General features: G+C 43.4%; 1 long non-coding RNA gene across 4 annotated transcripts; it reads left to right on the top strand.

Moving 5' to 3' along the window:
• Positions 1-218: 218 nt before the first annotated feature.
• On the top strand, positions 219-17,114 carry LOC135310570 (uncharacterized). Of its 4 annotated transcripts, none has more exons than XR_010370659.1 (5): positions 219-455; positions 3,700-3,762; positions 5,870-6,143; positions 7,166-7,252; positions 16,023-17,114. It is a non-coding gene; the product is annotated as an uncharacterized LOC135310570 (long non-coding RNA). The 4 variants fall into 4 exon arrangements; XR_010370661.1 differs by lacking the exon at positions 16,023-17,114 and adding an exon at positions 8,465-8,973; XR_010370660.1 differs by lacking the exon at positions 16,023-17,114 and having other exon boundaries at positions 3,700-3,748; positions 7,166-8,205.
• Positions 17,115-17,144: the final 30 nt, after the last annotated feature.

Below are 17,144 nucleotides of genomic sequence, written 5' to 3'. Positions count from 1 at the left end.
CATGAAAGAAAAATCTGTCTGTCTCCTGTTGTTCTTGGAGCAGTGGTGTCTAAAGGGCAAGCTGACATGCTGGAAAGCATTTCCCATGATAAGGTTAGAGGCTGTGAGTGATGTGAGGAATTATTTTTAAACTTAAAAGTTACAGGCTGGGCTTCATTAACAGATCATGTGAAGGAAGGTTAAACAAAAGCTGCTTGCAGAAGAGGAGAGAGGCAATTGAAACAATCAAATACTGGTTTAAAGTTCGTTTTCCTGAAAATCAGGTACGAGGAAAAAGAGGCCAGTGCATGTGCTTTTTGGATAAGAGCAGTGGTGACTCATAACTGCTGTTATTCCCACTTTACAAACGGGAAGACTGAGGCAAAAGGAAGCAGTACCACGCTGTTGGCTGCTGTGGCCACTGAAATCAAATGAACGACCCATGGACAGATGGCTCTAGGCTCTTCAATACAAAGGTTAGCCATTATAACGCACCTTTTTTCTCTTTTCTGCTAATCAAAACAAATGCAAGGGTTAGCTCATTTTGGAAATGCAAATGGATGTAATACAAATCAGTGCAATACGCATTGCCTTGCCTGTCTTGAGAGCCGGTTGAAGCATACTCAGCCCATTGAAGACCAGGATGCTGGTAATTGCTGTCAGATTTACATAATCTTTTCAAATATTTTAATCACTGTGTCAGACACACTCTACACCAGGTCTTTCATAGGACCTTTCTGGCCACCAGGGACCTGTCTGATTGGAATCTTCTCACTATCACTAGAGCAGAGATTTGTTTTGATCTCTCCCTCTTTGATCACCCTCAACCCGTGGAGCATCCTAAATGTACACCCCAAAGCTTCAGGGCAGCAAAGCAGAAGGAAAGACTTCTGTGCTGGTTCCTTATGGGATATGGAAAGTGAGTGTGCGCAAGGGGACATTCACCTCTATGTGAGGTGAAGTTGGTTTAGTTAGTGACCAGCATGAAACAAGATGTTTTAGGGAACTGTTTCACACAGGAGTGGTGTCTTGATGACTCCATGGCAAGGCCATACATAGTGCAGCAGCCACAGAGCTGAGAGCTGAACGCTGTTTCTCTGACTTGTCTCATGAGCAGCTGTTAGATTATGCAATTTCCTCTTGCTCCATATGGGAACATCCACAGGGATTTCACTAGACCTTACCCTCAGGCTTGCAGAAGAGCACAGTGTGTGACTGACACAACATTCATACAATCAATTCTCATGCCCATCACCAGAGTCTTACTCTGCTCTTACAGTAGGTGATCTCTTGGTCTGTGGTCATGCAGGGCTAGAAAAGTGGGCTGGCATGGGGTTCATATCCTGAAGAAAACGGAGTTTTTTGAATTTTCCCCTAAACCATAGCAATGAACTATGTGAGCTTGGCAAAACAGAATTTGATGACCAGAGATGGGCGCTGAGAGATAGAAAAGCCCTTGTTTTACTACTATATCCTTGATGAGAGCTGAAAGACTGATCAAAGCAAACATCCCACCTCAGAAGATGCTGAGAAAGGGTGATAAAGGATACAGTCAAAGAGAACAACTAATTGGGATGTTGATAAGAACTAAAACAAAGTGCCCATTAGGGGAACTATCCTCATTATAATGCTAAAAATCAGGCCCGTAGGCCAGGAACTGCCCCCCCACAATAAGCCCCTTACTCTCTGAGCATGTATGGTAAATTAAAAGAGAGCTGTACCTTTACATTGAAGCGAGAAAAAAATTAACCAATGAAGGGTGTGAATATTAGCTGTGACTGACACATTTAACTGTATAAATGCCTTGTAGTTTCTCAGTGCAGGGGCCAGCTTTGTGGGTTACCACCTAGCATCAATCTTTGTGCAAAAATGAATTAAGTAAAATACCTCTGCTCTGTGTGTAGTCTGGTGTTTTGCCCAGTCTGCACACTGGGCAAACGAACCTGCCTTTGGGGATAACAGGGTGATCGCTGTGGTGCACATGGTACCATACAGCTGTGTTAGGTGGTAGCTCAACTGCCTAAAATTTGGGCCTGCTGAAGTCCAAGCCTCACCATTCACATGTCAGCATCCTTTACTAGCAGATTCCTCCCTTTCTGAGAGTATTGCTGCAAGTCAGAGACTTGGGTATCAGCTATTTACATACTGGCTTGCAACCAACTCATTACCTACAATACCCATGATTTCATGCAAAAATTTGACCTTTTCCCATCAATGGAAAGGTGGTAATGAAAGCCCTTTGCCCAGGCACTGTCCCAGTGCCCTGTGCCTGGGTTGCCTTTTCTGCTCCCCTGTCCCCTGACAGCTGACCCGAACGCCTCCCATTAGCATGAAGGGTAGACAGCCGAGCACACACTGCAATCCAAACATAGCACTGGCTGTTTCCTTTCCCCCAGATAAATTTTTGAAGGATTTTGTGTTTGACTAAACAAATAACTGTTCAAAACACAGGCTGCGCACAGTTTCGGCTCCTTTTGACTTCCTTTAGTTGACAAAGGCTGGGGCAGCCACTGGCTGATGTGTCCCTCCTCTGTGCCATGGGCGTTAGTCTGCCTGGGTGAAGACAGACTGCTCCAGCTATCATCTCTGCTGACAGAGGCTTTCCCTGCTGCAGGCTTCAATGCAAATCTACACGGGCCCTCAGTCCTGACACTCAGATCTAGAACTAGATCACTGGCTGCAAAAGGTTAATCCCCAAATACTTGGATGGAGCAGACAGAAAGGAAGGGATAAAGAAAGGAAGAAATACACAAAAGATTCAACACACTAGCAGTCTATAGTTTACCTATAAAACCTTATTTTGTGACTGTTTTGACTATAGGTACTGTGGCAAATATAAATGTAAATGTTAAAATATTTTTCTAATTATTCTTTTTTCCTAGCAAGAAGAGTATTTTTGGAATTGGTGTGGGTGTTTGTTTTGTTTTTTTTATTTTTAATTACCAATAACTGTTTCAAAAAATAATACATCCATAACTCATACATAGCATCACACACATTGTTTCATGTACTGTTCAATGGGCTGAATTTGTATTGTTCTAAACTGTTCACAGAATATACATGAAAATGGCTAGACAGAAAGGTAAACTATTAATGAGAAAAACATGCTTTAGTGGTGTTCTGTATGTAGTATACTGTGATCACTTACATTAAAATGCTCCTTCATAATAGTATTAAAAATGTCTCCCCTTGAAGCAGTAGCTGAAACTAAAACTAGAGAATTCTGTAGTCAAATATCAGATTAGATTTGGGTCAGATGGCTAGAAAGATTTCTAATTCCACAAAGAAAGATTTTTTTCCCCTCCTCTCTTTTACTGCTGACTGAACGGCAAACCAAGCAGAAGTGAAGTCCAGATGTGACTAGCCCATACTTCTTTCTGTATTTGGCTATATTTAAAAACTACCTATAAAACATTGCCCATTGCCCAGTATTCATGTCTTCAGTTGCCTGTTTTGTCTGAGGGGGCCAAAAACATTAAATCAACTTCTAAATTGCTATCAAATAAAGGCTGGTAGGTACAGATTTTCTTTTAAAAATAGTTTAAATAATTCAGACTCAGACGACTGGCTGGCTTTCCATGTTTGCTTTTAAACAGGAACCAATATACACATGTTTTTAAATGATACCAGAGTGGCTAGCACGGATATGTCTGCATGTTTTAGCTCTGGCCATAACATGCCCTTTTCACCCGGACTCAGGGTTAATTTTGTGCCTTGCAGATGATCCCGTGCAAACCCAGTGCCGCCGAGGTTGTTTGCTCCTCCTGAGGTAACCTTGGCAAGGTAGAAGTCCACTTCCTCAGCTGCGGGCCCCCCTGCTGCCAGTGGTCTTTCTCTTAACCTTTCCTCATGTGACAAAGGTTGTGTGCTGACAGCTCCTCGCCCTGAGTGAAAATGAAGACAAACAAAAGATAGAGTTGCCAGAAGTGACTGATAGTTGGCTTAAGTGGAATAATTGGGATTTCGTAATATTTTCCCTGGCTTTTTCTCTTCTACCCACCGTTCATGGTCCTTTATAGTGCCCTTTTATGCGTCAATTTCTTCCAAACAAAAAAAGAGCAAAAATAAGCTTTTCCCCTGTCCTGCCCCCAAACTGTGGTTTCATTAAGTGTCAGTCTTACCTTATCAATATCCTTTGGGAGAAGCAGAGGGCACCATCCACCCAAGATACTGTTGTTAATGCACATTGTATGTTTTTGGCTAAATCTTGATTGAAGATAACCAGAAGAAGATAAAAAGGAGATATTAAAATATCTCACTAATGTTATCACCTCTAAATGTAATGCTTTGCATTGATTGTCCTGATTGTCCTGTGAGGGAGTGGGGGATCAATCCTGAAAATAATTTGGGACTCGTGTCTCTATAAAATCTCCATAGAGCTGTTAGGACGTGGTCCTACATATTTTCCTCACTGAACCTTGCCTGCAAAGACAAATTTCTTGGGCTCACAAATCAGCATATATGTTGCTGCAGGGCTGCCTAAACTTTAGGGGCAGAAGATGAAAGCTGGTTCTGAAGCTGATTTTTCTTTTTTCTTTTTCTTTTTCTTTTCTTTTTTAAGATAAAATGTTAGTACGTTCTTTGTAAAAGGCCCAGAACCATTTTGTTTCTTGCAAAACACAGAAAAGACTACAACAATTCATCAAATAGGTCTGTAATTCATCAGCTCAGAAGTAATTCTGCATCCCAAATTTACTACAGACCTGGAGGAGAAAACAGCAGAATGGCAATATCATGGTCCAGTGAGGTCTTGGACTGAGCTGTTTTTCTCCTCAAGCAGAGGAATTGAGGAGGATGCTGGTTAGTTGTTGTCACATACTACAGCAAAGGTATATTCATAGAAACCCAGCTGCTTTTTTTTTTTTTTCTGATAAGGCTGCAGATAGTGGGGCTGTGGGTGGCTCTTTATGAATGCTAAGGAGGTGAGATATATTTTAAGAGCACTGTTTTGCCCTCAAGTCCCTGGACAACCTTCTTCTCACCTTCGGTTTTGTACTTGCAACTGTGTACCTGCGTAATTCACCTGCCTGTTGTTTTCCCCTGCATTTCCATTTTGTTCCTCCCTCCCACTGGTTCTGAGAACAGGCAGGGTTACCTCACATTTCTCAGACAGCTTTTTGAAGTTACTAACCCCAGTGTTTTTCTCACTAAATTGCTGAGTGTGCCATGAGGCAGGGGCTCCTTATAAACAGGGAGCGCAATCAGAAATTCAGCACAACTAGTTTTTTCCATTTTCCTGTTTTGGAAACACAAGAAAATACTCTATTATTCGTATGAATCATAGTGAAGTGCACAGTGCCTTATCCTGCATCTTGATATAGGCTGAGCTCAAAGAATGGCAGTAAGAGTTTTGCTGGGTAGGCAATGCAGAATAAACAGTGAGATTCATGCTTGCCCTGCTCCTGCTCCCTTAGTCGGACCAAAAAAATCCTTCTGGGTTTTTTTTGCCCTAGAGTATGGGACCTAGGGCATCACATCATCTGTGTGTCTACTTCCTTCCTCCTGTATCTTTCAAGCACATTAGCCATTGCAAGTCAGGTGTGAAAGGGAGAAGTCTCCAACATGCCTGGAAGGCAGCAGTTTGGTAGGAGACAAGAAAACCAAACAAAAGCCTCCACTGGGGGAAAGCTGGGCAGACCACAGCTGCCACAAAACAGTGCTCTGCAGCTGCCGGTGCTCCCCCATCTGAGCATGTACAGCTCCAGACTGTCTGTGGCACAGCTCTCTCTTGCTCAGTGGGGATGGAAAGTGATACAGAGAGGAAAGGAGAAACAGGAGACAAAAGAGAGATCCAATAATGAGAATTCATCGGTTCTGCCCTCCCACCACTTTTTTCTGCCATGCATGTTACCCATCTGTCTCCACAGCTGGTTCTTCCATTTACTTGCAGAAGATCCTATAGCTACCTCTGTGTCACCACTGAAGACAAATTCTTGAAACAATGAATCGCCACTATGAAGAGCAAGAGGGAGCACATTCCTACCTGTGCTTCTTTTGTAAAGAACCTGAAGTGTATTGAAGCAACAGGGCAGTGCAGCATCCTTGGCTAGGAAGATCAAGCCTTTGCACTGCGAGCTGGCGGACTGCAGTTAAAGGAGGAGTCAAAAGCAGGATGAGTTTTGCTTTTCCATTTGACTATTTTTGACTATGTGAAGTCTTCTGGGGTAAGTGAGATCACTGTAAAGATTGAATACTTTATGACTGCCAAGTATGATGTGGCAATGTACTTCTCATCAGTAGCAGAAACCATCGATGATAATAAACATCAATACTTTTTCTAACCAAACATCTTAGAAAAGCAGTTAGACTGAAAGGATCAGCTCTAAAGCTTAACATAATGCATGAGGAATCCATTATTAAACACGAATTTTAAAAATAGAACGCTTTCCCGTGGCAGGAAGCTGCAGCCATCCCAGTTCTGATGAGAGTGAAAAAGCATGCCCTGTAATATTATCCACAAAGGTGATTTCGTATAATTCTGTGAGTTCACTCACATGAATAAACTACACACAAATCTTTAAATGTTTACAGGGTTGAGCCCTAAACACCTAAGCTGTCTGCTTCACTGGGAGGGTGGAATTATTTCTTTTTGCTCAGGAAATAGCTGATAACACTAAGTCTTTTGTCCACTTGTAATGCAGTGCCTCTTTTTTTTTTTCATCAGTGTAGCAGTAAATTTCATAAAGACTGTAAAATAAAAAATAATTATAGGGCACACGTATGCAGCGTTACTGAAGAAAGTGTATTTTGAACAGTGTATAATTTAAGATGGTATTTTTCAGACTAAATAGAGAGTAACCTGACATTTTTGCTGTGGAAACCCCTAACTTGAGAAATTAGCAACTTTCTATGGCTTGTATAAGCAAATTGTATGCTATGGAGGCCAGGTGGAATGGGTGAGAAGAAATTTTCTCCCCGCTCCAAAGCTGCTTTGAGCTTATTCAGCAGTTTTTGCAGGTTTTACTCTCTGCAATGCAGAGTGTAAGGATCATTAGTGTTTTGTTCCAGCCTGTACAAGTGTTACAGCAATATTTCATAGTTATATACACCCAGTGTCCAGAGTCCAAACTGAGGGCTTGAATGTGGTGAACTGATGTTGGTGGTGTTGCTGTTTGTGCACAATGTGTTTCGTGCTAGAGGGATGCTTCTAATTCTCTTCCAAACCCTCCTGTTTTTCTTCACTCAGAGGTTATTTGTGGGGAGGAGAAGGCTATGAGCATTTTGAGCTGAGCATTTTCTTTAAGAAGAGTTGATGAAGCAACACCACTTGTAGGTGAGATTAGCGGTTGCTCACATTACTTGTACATGGAGACTGGCAGGGTGAGAGCTGAAGATCAGAGCTGCTATTTTACATAGACCTTGTTACAGCCTTTTTTTCACTTGCCTTTGAGCTTTGCTTTATATGCTTTCTTCTCCTATAGCCTCTGTAAAGTTTTCTTTTTGTCGCTTGAAGAACTTGATTTCCTCTGAGCTTCTTCAGGCTGGAATAGATGTATTTGGTGGGTTTTTTTCCCCCCTCTTTGACTAAAGAAGCGATCCCCCGTGCTGTAAACATCCCTGCAGACTCTTGCTTTCCTACTCTCAGGTTGTTTCCCCTGACAGAAGAGCCCAGCTATCTGTCTACATAGAGAGGGTAACTGAAAGGACAGCATAAAGCAGCAAATGGTGTGGAAGACAGCCTCCTCTATGGGGCCTTCTTCAGCATGGAGCCTGAGCAGAATGGGGTAAATTTACACCCACTAACATGAACATGGATTGACATGGCACCCAGAGTTCTGGTCAAAGGAAAGCATTATGCTTTGCCTTTGAAAGTTGAAACAACTCTCAGACTCTTTTTGCTGCGGCAGAAGTAGCATGCGCCTAGATGCATTTATAGAGATGTTTAAGTGTGTTGAGGAGGGCCCTGCTAGCTTGCTGACTTCAAATGCCTGTGTCCCCACATGACTTATTTGGCCAGCAGCTATAGCAATTAAACAAGTTCTGCCAGTAGTTTGGGTCAACATAGTCTTTTTCCTATTAAATAGGTCACAACATTGTTTTTTGATTTCTGCTCTTGTTTACCGGATTCTTACCCTGGCCAACAGATAACCTGAAGGCATGATGTTGCAAAGGGGTAGTGGGATGGCTACAGGTCCTGTGATGAGAGGTACATCCCTCCTGTTCAGGCACAGAGCTACGGCTGCCATGACCTCCGTACTTCTGCAGGAGCCCCTGCACAGGTGGACAGGCAGTGAGCGAGGGGAGGAGGTGGGGGTCAGGGCGTGTTGTGGTTTGTGGTTTGGTGAGTGTGTAATGCAGTTTCCCCAGGCAGAGACTTAAGCCAGTGCAGTGGTGCATTCGAGTGTCTCCCTGCACCAGACACCTCCCCTTATCTTACCAGAGTGCATTGCATACAGGCTGTGCAGGAAATCAGATGTAATAGATATGTGGTTATGTTGCAAAAAAACCTGACTGTGTGAAACCACCGCATTTGTTTATCTTACAGAATGGTCAGGTGAGAGACCCCTCACCTCCTTTTGCAGGTGAATTGAACAGGTTGTCCCTCCAAGGGTGATGGGGGGCAAAATGAGACCCTCCTTCTCACCTCGCAGAGGCAAGTGTGCTGACAGGAGTTGAGGAAGGATTGTAAAACAGCCAAACAAAGGAGGAATGTTGCAATGGTCATTTTGAAATAAACCTGTTTGTGACAAGCAGTTGACTATGGTGATATTTATGCTATGATTCATACTGAAGTGCAGCACCTGCAGTCTTTGTCTGGATGACTTTTAGGATAAAAGCAGCAACAAATACTGTTGTACCATTTGAGACCTAGACAACAAGGACTGGCATACTCCTGGTTCTGGGACTGCATTAACTTAGAGTACAGCTTGTGTAAGAGGTGGCTGGAGCATCTGTCCTCTGCAAGGTGCAGCTTGCTTATAACTCACTCATGACAAACAGGGATTTGCACAGTTGCATATCTCTCTGTATTCACCCGCAGTCTTTCTTCTTTTTATGTGGTAACTGTGGCAGTTGCATTAAAGTCTTTCCTGGCATGCATTATACCACATTAGAGCTCTTCGAGGATGCCCTCAGAAAGTCCCTTACACCATCTTCTGCTCCTCCTTGGTGACAAGTCTGGACTTCATCTGTGTCAATGCTAGATTGCCAGTGACAGTGTCTGCCACTGTGTCTGTAGGCTCCAGGCACCTCCTGGCAGCCTCCTTACAGCTGTCCTTGCTGAGAGACATGCATGTTATTCTCTCAGCACTACTGATAAGCAAACTCTTAGAACCAGGAAGAGAGCAGAGATGGTCACTTTGCCGTGGAAGGCAGCTTGGGTATCTGCTTTTAGAAACTCATCACATTACAGTGGTCACCTGTGGGAGCTGCACATGATAACACTGTAAAAACAGCTCTTCTGAAGGAATCAAAAAGTCAGGCTCCTGTTTCTTTACAGAAGCACAGCGTGGAGGCTTCAGAATATGGGACTGCACTCCCACTCCTCCCTTTAAGACCATTGCTAAATATTGAGTTAGTGAAAATGCCTGGCTTACCGCCTATCTTACCAGGGGAAAATGAGATCAGGAAAGGAAGTGTCCAAAGATTATTTCCTCCAAGTTCTTTGCCTCCATCAAAATCCTCAATGCACAGACTTCTCAGTTCAGTTCTCAAAGGTATTCTGTGATTTTTCCTACAAGTGCTTAAAATACTTGAAAGTCCAGTGAAAAATCTTTACACAGGCTGGTTGGATGACTCCTCTGTCTAGCACGGCACATGTTCTTTTGTTGGTTTTCCCTTGTACTTAACCACTGGAGCTCGTTTCGAACAGTTTACACAAAACACCGTTAAACACTTAGGAGAAAAAAAAAAAAAAAGAAAAAAAGCAGTTTGTTCAAATAGAGAAATGTCTATCCAAAAGCCTGGAAGAACTACTTCCTGTGGGGAACCTTCTTGCTGACATTTTGCCCTTCTCACCTGACTTAATTTTTCACTTGAAAGAATTTTTGTTTCATTTCATTTCCATTTCAGACAAGGAAGGTGACTTTCTGTTTCCTAAGTCAACGCAAATGTATCTCAGGCCCTAACCAGGGCATTTTTTTTTTACTGTTGGGAAGGTAAAGTTTGTACCTCTGCGCTTTGGAAGCAGATGTGTGAAAGCCAGTGTTGTCCACACCTGAAGCAATGACAGATCCCTTGCCTGTCCTCAACTTAACAGCTTTTCCCCACAGCACAGCCCAGTCCTTCCTATTTATTTATTCTCATGGGTCCTTACATTTGTTTTATAAATGAAGAGGAAAGTAATTCACAAATACAGATTCCCTAAGCCCTGCTAAATTAGTATGGTTTTCCATACATCGTAAATAAAAGACAAAACTTACAGGTAAGTAGAATTACAAATAGCTTTCTGTACTCCCTTTTATTACATATACAGACTACTTGGAGACACGCAGAAGCTGGAAGTTGTACAAAGGGACGTCCACTCCCATTCACATGCAGTGTGACCTTCCCAATCTGCAAATCTCCCCAGTCAGCTAGAGTCAATGCAGAAAGCATCACCGGGCAGGGAGAGTTGGGAGAAGGCTGCAACATTGATATGTCTGCAGCTGATGCTGTTGCACAATAAGAACCCTATTCTCTGCAAGCAGGGTTGGGGGGCGAGGTTTCTTCGGTGAGAAAACCTGGACCACTTGGAGAAAAGCTGACCCTAATCTACAGTTACGGTTTAGGTGTGATACTGTCCAGAGTCTGGTATCCGGCTGCAACACCTGGGGAACCCAATGTCCAAAAGCAATACCCTGGTTCTTGGTGACACCTGTCCTGGCATCGGGGGCCAAGCTGTCCTCTGCTCTAGCTCTCGGCATGGTGCCCTCCTGCGAAGGCTGGTCCTGGAGCATGGCCCCTGTGGACCACCCATCCTGGTGCCAGCCACAGTGTAGCAACCCCTGCTGCTTTGAGGGTGAAGAATGAACAGATTAAATGAATGCCATTCTTCAGAACCAGGATTACAGACCATCCTTTAAATTATTCAAGGTTTGTTAAAATACTAGGCAAAGTGCTTTACAATTCACTTACAGGATCAGCATGTTTTGTTGGTTTGGTTTTTTAATGCTTTCCCGGGCAGAATGACCTAGTCTCAGGTCTTGAACTCAACGGTAACATTTGGTGTGCAAGAAATGGAAGGCTGAGCCTTGCTTTGTAACAGTACTTTGATTTTGAATTCAGTTTGCTCATTACGTTGGTTTAAGAAGCAGCATTTAGACCAGCTGCTACATATCTGTAAAATCAGGGCTTTTTTTCCCCCCTTCTTTTCTGACAGAAAGGAAAACAAATCCAAATGCCAATAGACTGAAAATATCTGCTGGGTATAATGGGTATAATGAAAGAGATGAAAGGGTTCAGATGACACACAGATGAGTTTTACTCAGAAATGTTTAATGGCAAGTAGAACCATATTTCTTCTCCATGTTCTGTGTCTTCCCATCCACATCTCCAGCTTGCCTCTCTCTTCCTAGCGCTTTTTTTTATAGCATGCACATCCCAGGTCCCACTGAGCTAGGGTGGTACAGCCCATGTTTACATGTTTGTGACCCTGCTGTAGGACCATACCATGCCCTGAATAGCTCTAAGGAGTTTAGCAAAAGGAATGGTCATCTGAATGGGAACAGCTCCTGCAGCACTGAAACTTCAACCACTTTTAGAAACATTCTGTGTGCTAAGCCTCAGCCCAGCCCTTGCAGACAGGGCAGTACTAGTATCTGCTTGCATCCTGCAGAGGGCTGAGTCAAGGATGGACTCTGCGACTTCAGCAGTGCCACAGGAATCCTGCAGTGCCGGCAGAAGCACAGCAAACTACCTTTTCCATGCTTCAGTACCAACCGTGCCTTCATCACCAGATGGACCAGAATTAGCTGTACCAAAAGAGAGCTTGAGGAGAGAAGGGAGGGGCTATGGATAGCATTCTTCATTCGTTAACTAATTTGTTTTAACAAATTGCAATTCCTAGTACTTCAGGGATGGCTGTGAGTCAGGACCACTCAATCCCACAGGGGTGCATTTGCTGTTATGTCCTTCCATCCACAGCAGAGCAGCTGTAATCATTCCTCAGGGCTGGCTTTTCTGGTTAAACACCCCCCAGGGCAGAGGCTCTACCATCTCATGTTTGCTGGTGTTTCTGGCTTTGGCATAGTTGCTGATTTCCTAGAAGGGGGTAGGTGACTATTTCAGCTTACTGTGATCTTTTTAAAGTGTCTTTTCTGCCAAGGGCCACTGACATCTGCCCAGAGTTTTATCAGAGCTTGTGGAAATGCTTCTAGCTAAAACAAATACTGAAGTCAAACCTTTACAGGGTTTGAAACTATTTATGGATGTTGTTTCCCAAGCAGCTTAGGCGAATTTGAACAAGCATTACTGCTGAGAAAAGGCAGTCTGGCCCTTCCCCTCGCCTATGATTTCTCATTCCTGCTCTAAGCCATAACAGCAAGCTTATCAGGCTGCAGACAAAGCCTGCACAACCAAGCGATAGCTTTCTGCTGGATCAGTGAGCGGAACTGGCTGAGCATGCAACCACACAGGTACCACTGCAAGCCCAAAAGACTGCAATGCAAGGGTGGAGAGGTCAGGACCTCCCCTTTCAGTGGAACACAGCTTTAGATTAGCTTAAGATACTTGGGAAAACTGACCGTGAAATCTTAGTGTGTTGAGACAAGAGTGCTGACTTCAGATATGGCAGAATGTGGTTAATGTCTCTTCTGTGTCAAACTGAGCAGGGATTCAGAGCAACCAGCTTCAAATTCACCTACCCTTAGTTATACAAATGCTCTGTTTATCTCTCTCCATTGTTGCGAAAATATTCTGGCTTAAAGATAAAAAAAGAAGAAGCAAAATGTCAGAAACACAGAAGTTGCTGCAACAGGATATCTAACCCCTATCAGCTGTCCTGAGTATAGTTACAAACACACATGCATCATTCGCACACACCAACTACCCTGCAAATAAGATACGTCAGCCTTGGATGGATTTGCTGATCAGTTGCCAGCAGTCTCCTGACCAAAACACATGGACTAAGACTTTGAGCTGTGGCTGTCAGCCAGCAGAGCACCTGCTCTTCTCTCTTTGCCCAAAATGCGTAGTTACATTAGCTGCTACATGCTTAGTTTTGTTTACTGTTTCCCACTAACCTCTACTGTGCTTCCTTTCCAAGACAGCTTAGATAAAGCTGAACCCAGTGCCTGTTCACAAAGCTGGCAGTATTGGACTGCCTCTTGCAATCAATGCAGAGGGGCTCTCCCAGAACTGGATGTACGGGGCTCTCCAGGAACCTGTACCAGAACATGGGCTGGCTTTAGAAAGTGTTTAATCTTATTTCTCAGCTGCACTCAACTCTTGTTTACTATGACTATGGATGAACCAGGGCCTCCCTGTTCTCAGCGGCTGACTGTGCCATGGGGAGTAATGCAGAGAATTTGTTTCTGCCTCCTTTTGCCATTGAAAACTGTTTCTGCTCCCTGCAGAAGGCAGTGTAGATGTTTCGCAAAGGTGAATGCCATCAATATGCTTTCTAAGCTGACTATTTCAATGCTTAATTATTACATTCCTACTCCTCTGGATTTTTTATTTACTTGGCTGCTCGGAGTTGGCAATCACAGATAGGCTTCAGGTAGCAGAGGTTAGGAGAAGCCCATCTGGCTTCCCAGATTTGAAATTGTTCCTGAAGTTTGTTGCCTCAATGAACTAAAAGTTGGAAGAAAGGACTATAGCTATTTGTGATATAGCAAAGCCAGGCAGCTTGTGAAATTTGTTCCTTGTGGAAGAACACCAACCGTTTTTGGCCCTAGCCTCTAATTTCAGTCCTTGGCACCTGAACACTGCATCTTTGATCAACAGCTGTACTTAACATCACCAATCATTTGGCAAGGTCAAGAAGCCACTGATTTCAGAGATTTCCTTGTTTTTCACATTTCTTGTCTACTTTCATCACTAGCCCCCTTTCATATAATGATAGAAATAGCCTGAAGTGACAGAGAACGCTGTCTCTCTCAGTTACAGCTTACACTGCAGTCCTCATCTCTCCACAGGGGGGTCCAGGACAGTCCCTTGGCCACACCAACTACTGTGTCTCTGCCCATCAGTAATAAGACAGTGCCACCCCTGGCTAATGCTGGGAAATGTGAGGAGACAACATGTCAGGAGTCCGAACTTGGCTGTACCATAACACTACAGCTGTGGCTGTAAATAATTTTTACTGTAACACAATTTGGACAACATCCCTCATCAACAGTTGCACTGATTCAAATGCCAACAAGAGGAAGGACATCCTCACAATTAAGCATGTGTCAGATGTAAACTAAGTGGCAGAGGCAGTTTAATAACCTACCACCACACCCTGCCTGATGGCAACACAGCACATCAAGGAGTTGCTGTTGTTGGCAGTGCTAATGGAGGCCTTGTCTAAATCACAGAAATGTGCACCAGCAGTATGTCTCTGGCTGGGATTTTAAGTGTTTGGAAGCACCCTCAAGCACCGATAGTGACTCAGACCCACATGCGATAATCGTATTTGTGAGGAGATGCATGTGTCTGCTCATTATTCTGTTGGCCAACAGTGGTCCAGTGTAGAGACTCTTCTGCTGGGCAAAGATAGGAAACATTTCTAACAAGCAGGGGTGAAAGAGGTCAGGCCTTGCTTGGAGAGAGGGAGAGTGATCTAGGATAATGTTTCCAGGGAGCAATTTCAGACCAATTTCTTAATAGTCATATTTCAGAATATAGCCCCATAGCTTACACTACAAGCTTTCCAGACTCTGTTATGTTTCCTAGACTCAAAAAAGACAAATGACAGTACTTGGCAGTTTGGTGGGTTTTTTTGTTTTGGTTTTTTTGTTTTTAAATTTTAAAAATTGGAATTTGCAGAAAGAGAATAAAAACAGCTTATTGTTGCAACTGAAATAATCTTACTGATCTTACAGCTTTTCAAAATCATCATTACTGCTGTTTGCACACTTTGCTTTTTGAGGTGCACCTCAGCGGGATAGATGTGGGAGTTGTGGACAGATAACAGGAGTGAAAGTACTGGCAGAGAAAAGCAAGCCTGTGAGTAGGACTGAGACCATGTCTGTGGGTCAGTTCCTGCAAGCTACAAATGGAAGTCTCAGCTTCAGCTTATGCAAAATGTGTCTCTGGGCCTGATGGATATTAATAATGAGGTTGCAATGGTATAAGCGGCCCTTGTAGGTCTGACCACCTCTAGATGGAACCACAAGCTTCATGCCTACTGAGTATGCACAGACCTACAAGTCTCTAAATAGCTGTTAGGGAGGGTAGTTGTAATTCATTTCTATTATACAGAGGCATACAGAAGTCATGACTCTGCTGTGGTAGTTACTATGTAGATGCATAACAAGGAGTTGTGGCTCCAGATTGATAGTGGATTAAAGGAGATTCTTCTATCAGGTTTTGCGTATTTTTTCACTTACCAGTCAAAGTAACAGCTGGCAGTAGTCTCTATTAGTAGCTTCTATGAGTAGAAAATTGCTGCCAAAGGGTTTGTTTCTCCACTGGGGAAAACTTTTATTTCGGAGAGTTCAATGAAACCACATCCTAGAAACAGTGTGGACCAGAGATGGGGAGATGATAAACGCTTGCTGAAAATAAGTGCTTTGCAGCAGTTGTACAGAAACCAGCTTCACTTCTGGGAATAAAAGACAAGAAGTGGAGCCCAATGAACACTGAGCGAGGCAGGAATGTCCCCCTTACTTCTTACCACAGTGGTGCTGGGCTTTGAACAAATACACATTAATTTTTAGAGTTTTAGAGAGATCCCTTTGTGCCTACCATGCCTGTTCTGAGCTCACTGGTGGAGTGTGAAAGAAAAGCATAAGCGAGTCTGCCCTCTATTCTCTTTAATATATGTGATATTTTATGTTTGCTGATAATGCCATGAGAAATCCAGAGATCACATCCACACTGCAGAGCTGAATTGTGCTGGAGTCAGGAGTGTGGTTTGACTGACAGCAGAGAGAGACCCTGTGACCGTAATAAAAAATATGCATTTATCTTCCCAGCAACAGCAGCTGCCACGTCCATTCGCTTTGACCTGTGCTCTTCCTCCACGGTACACCCAGCTCACGTGGTGCTGCAGACGGCATTTCACATGAACAACGTAGCACTCTTTACTGTGGTGAGTAATTTAAAGCAGAAAGGCAGGTCCAGTAAGGGAATTGTGAAACTACTGTACTAGCATGGAAGATTGGAATATTTAAATAACTGAATATTGTTAGTGAAATAGCATACATAAAGCAAGCCAGAGTTTGTCCCTATCGCTTACACCTTCCTTTGGTGGCTGTGGGAGTTCCTACAGAGCTTTCCCTGCTATGATAGTAAGAAATATGATAACTGCATAGTGCTAAGTCACAGCTAGGGAAGTTATTCTTCCTGTAACACTCCTTGACCTTCTGCCACTCCTGGAAAGATGCTCTCCCTGTTTCATCAAGTACAAATGAACCCTGGTCCTGGGAGAATGAATGGCAAATGGGGAGGTCACTTGGCGGCTTTGTCTTCATTCTTTACATCCATCCTGTGTGTAGGACACCAGTAGATTAGGTTCTTTCCAATATTTTCCTGAGAAGGCAGCAACAACTGCTTTGAAAAGCACTTCTCAGCCACGTACTATTACCTGGGATAAAAAGGTTTGGAAGTCCTCCTGGTAGCAATTCCAAGCTCTAAGCCTTGATTCAGTTCCTGAAGCGTACATGGAAATTGTGTTAATCCATCAGTTTAAACAAACATGCAGCTCATTTCTGAACCTCTGAAAGCAGACTGATACTGCGGGTACGCTGCAGGCCTCAAGCTTCCTCCAGAATCTTTACTGGCTCTTGACTGTCAGGTCTAACAGCTGCAAGCGATATTTCCTTCTGACTGTGAGCAACACAGGACACCTAGCCCATCCTATCTGATGCTAATTTAGTTATGGTGACTCACCCCTTCTACGATTTCCAGGAAATTGCTACAACATTCTCCAGCTATCAACACAATCCCCAGGGGTCTGCAGAAAATTTTGATTCAGCGTTCTAGTTGCAGAGGATGGTGGCTTAACTCCTTATGTATAACCAAATCAAAGAATGTAATCCTAGCTACCAAAGCCTTTAATGGGTGGAAACGCCTCAAAAATAATCTTCTTCTTGCTG

Source organism: Phalacrocorax carbo, chromosome Z (assembly GCF_963921805.1).
Source record: "Phalacrocorax carbo chromosome Z, bPhaCar2.1, whole genome shotgun sequence".
Classification (NCBI taxonomy): Eukaryota; Metazoa; Chordata; class Aves; order Suliformes; family Phalacrocoracidae; genus Phalacrocorax; species Phalacrocorax carbo.
Note: the sequence above shows the minus strand (reverse complement) of the source record. Positions and strands in the feature narration are given on the sequence as shown.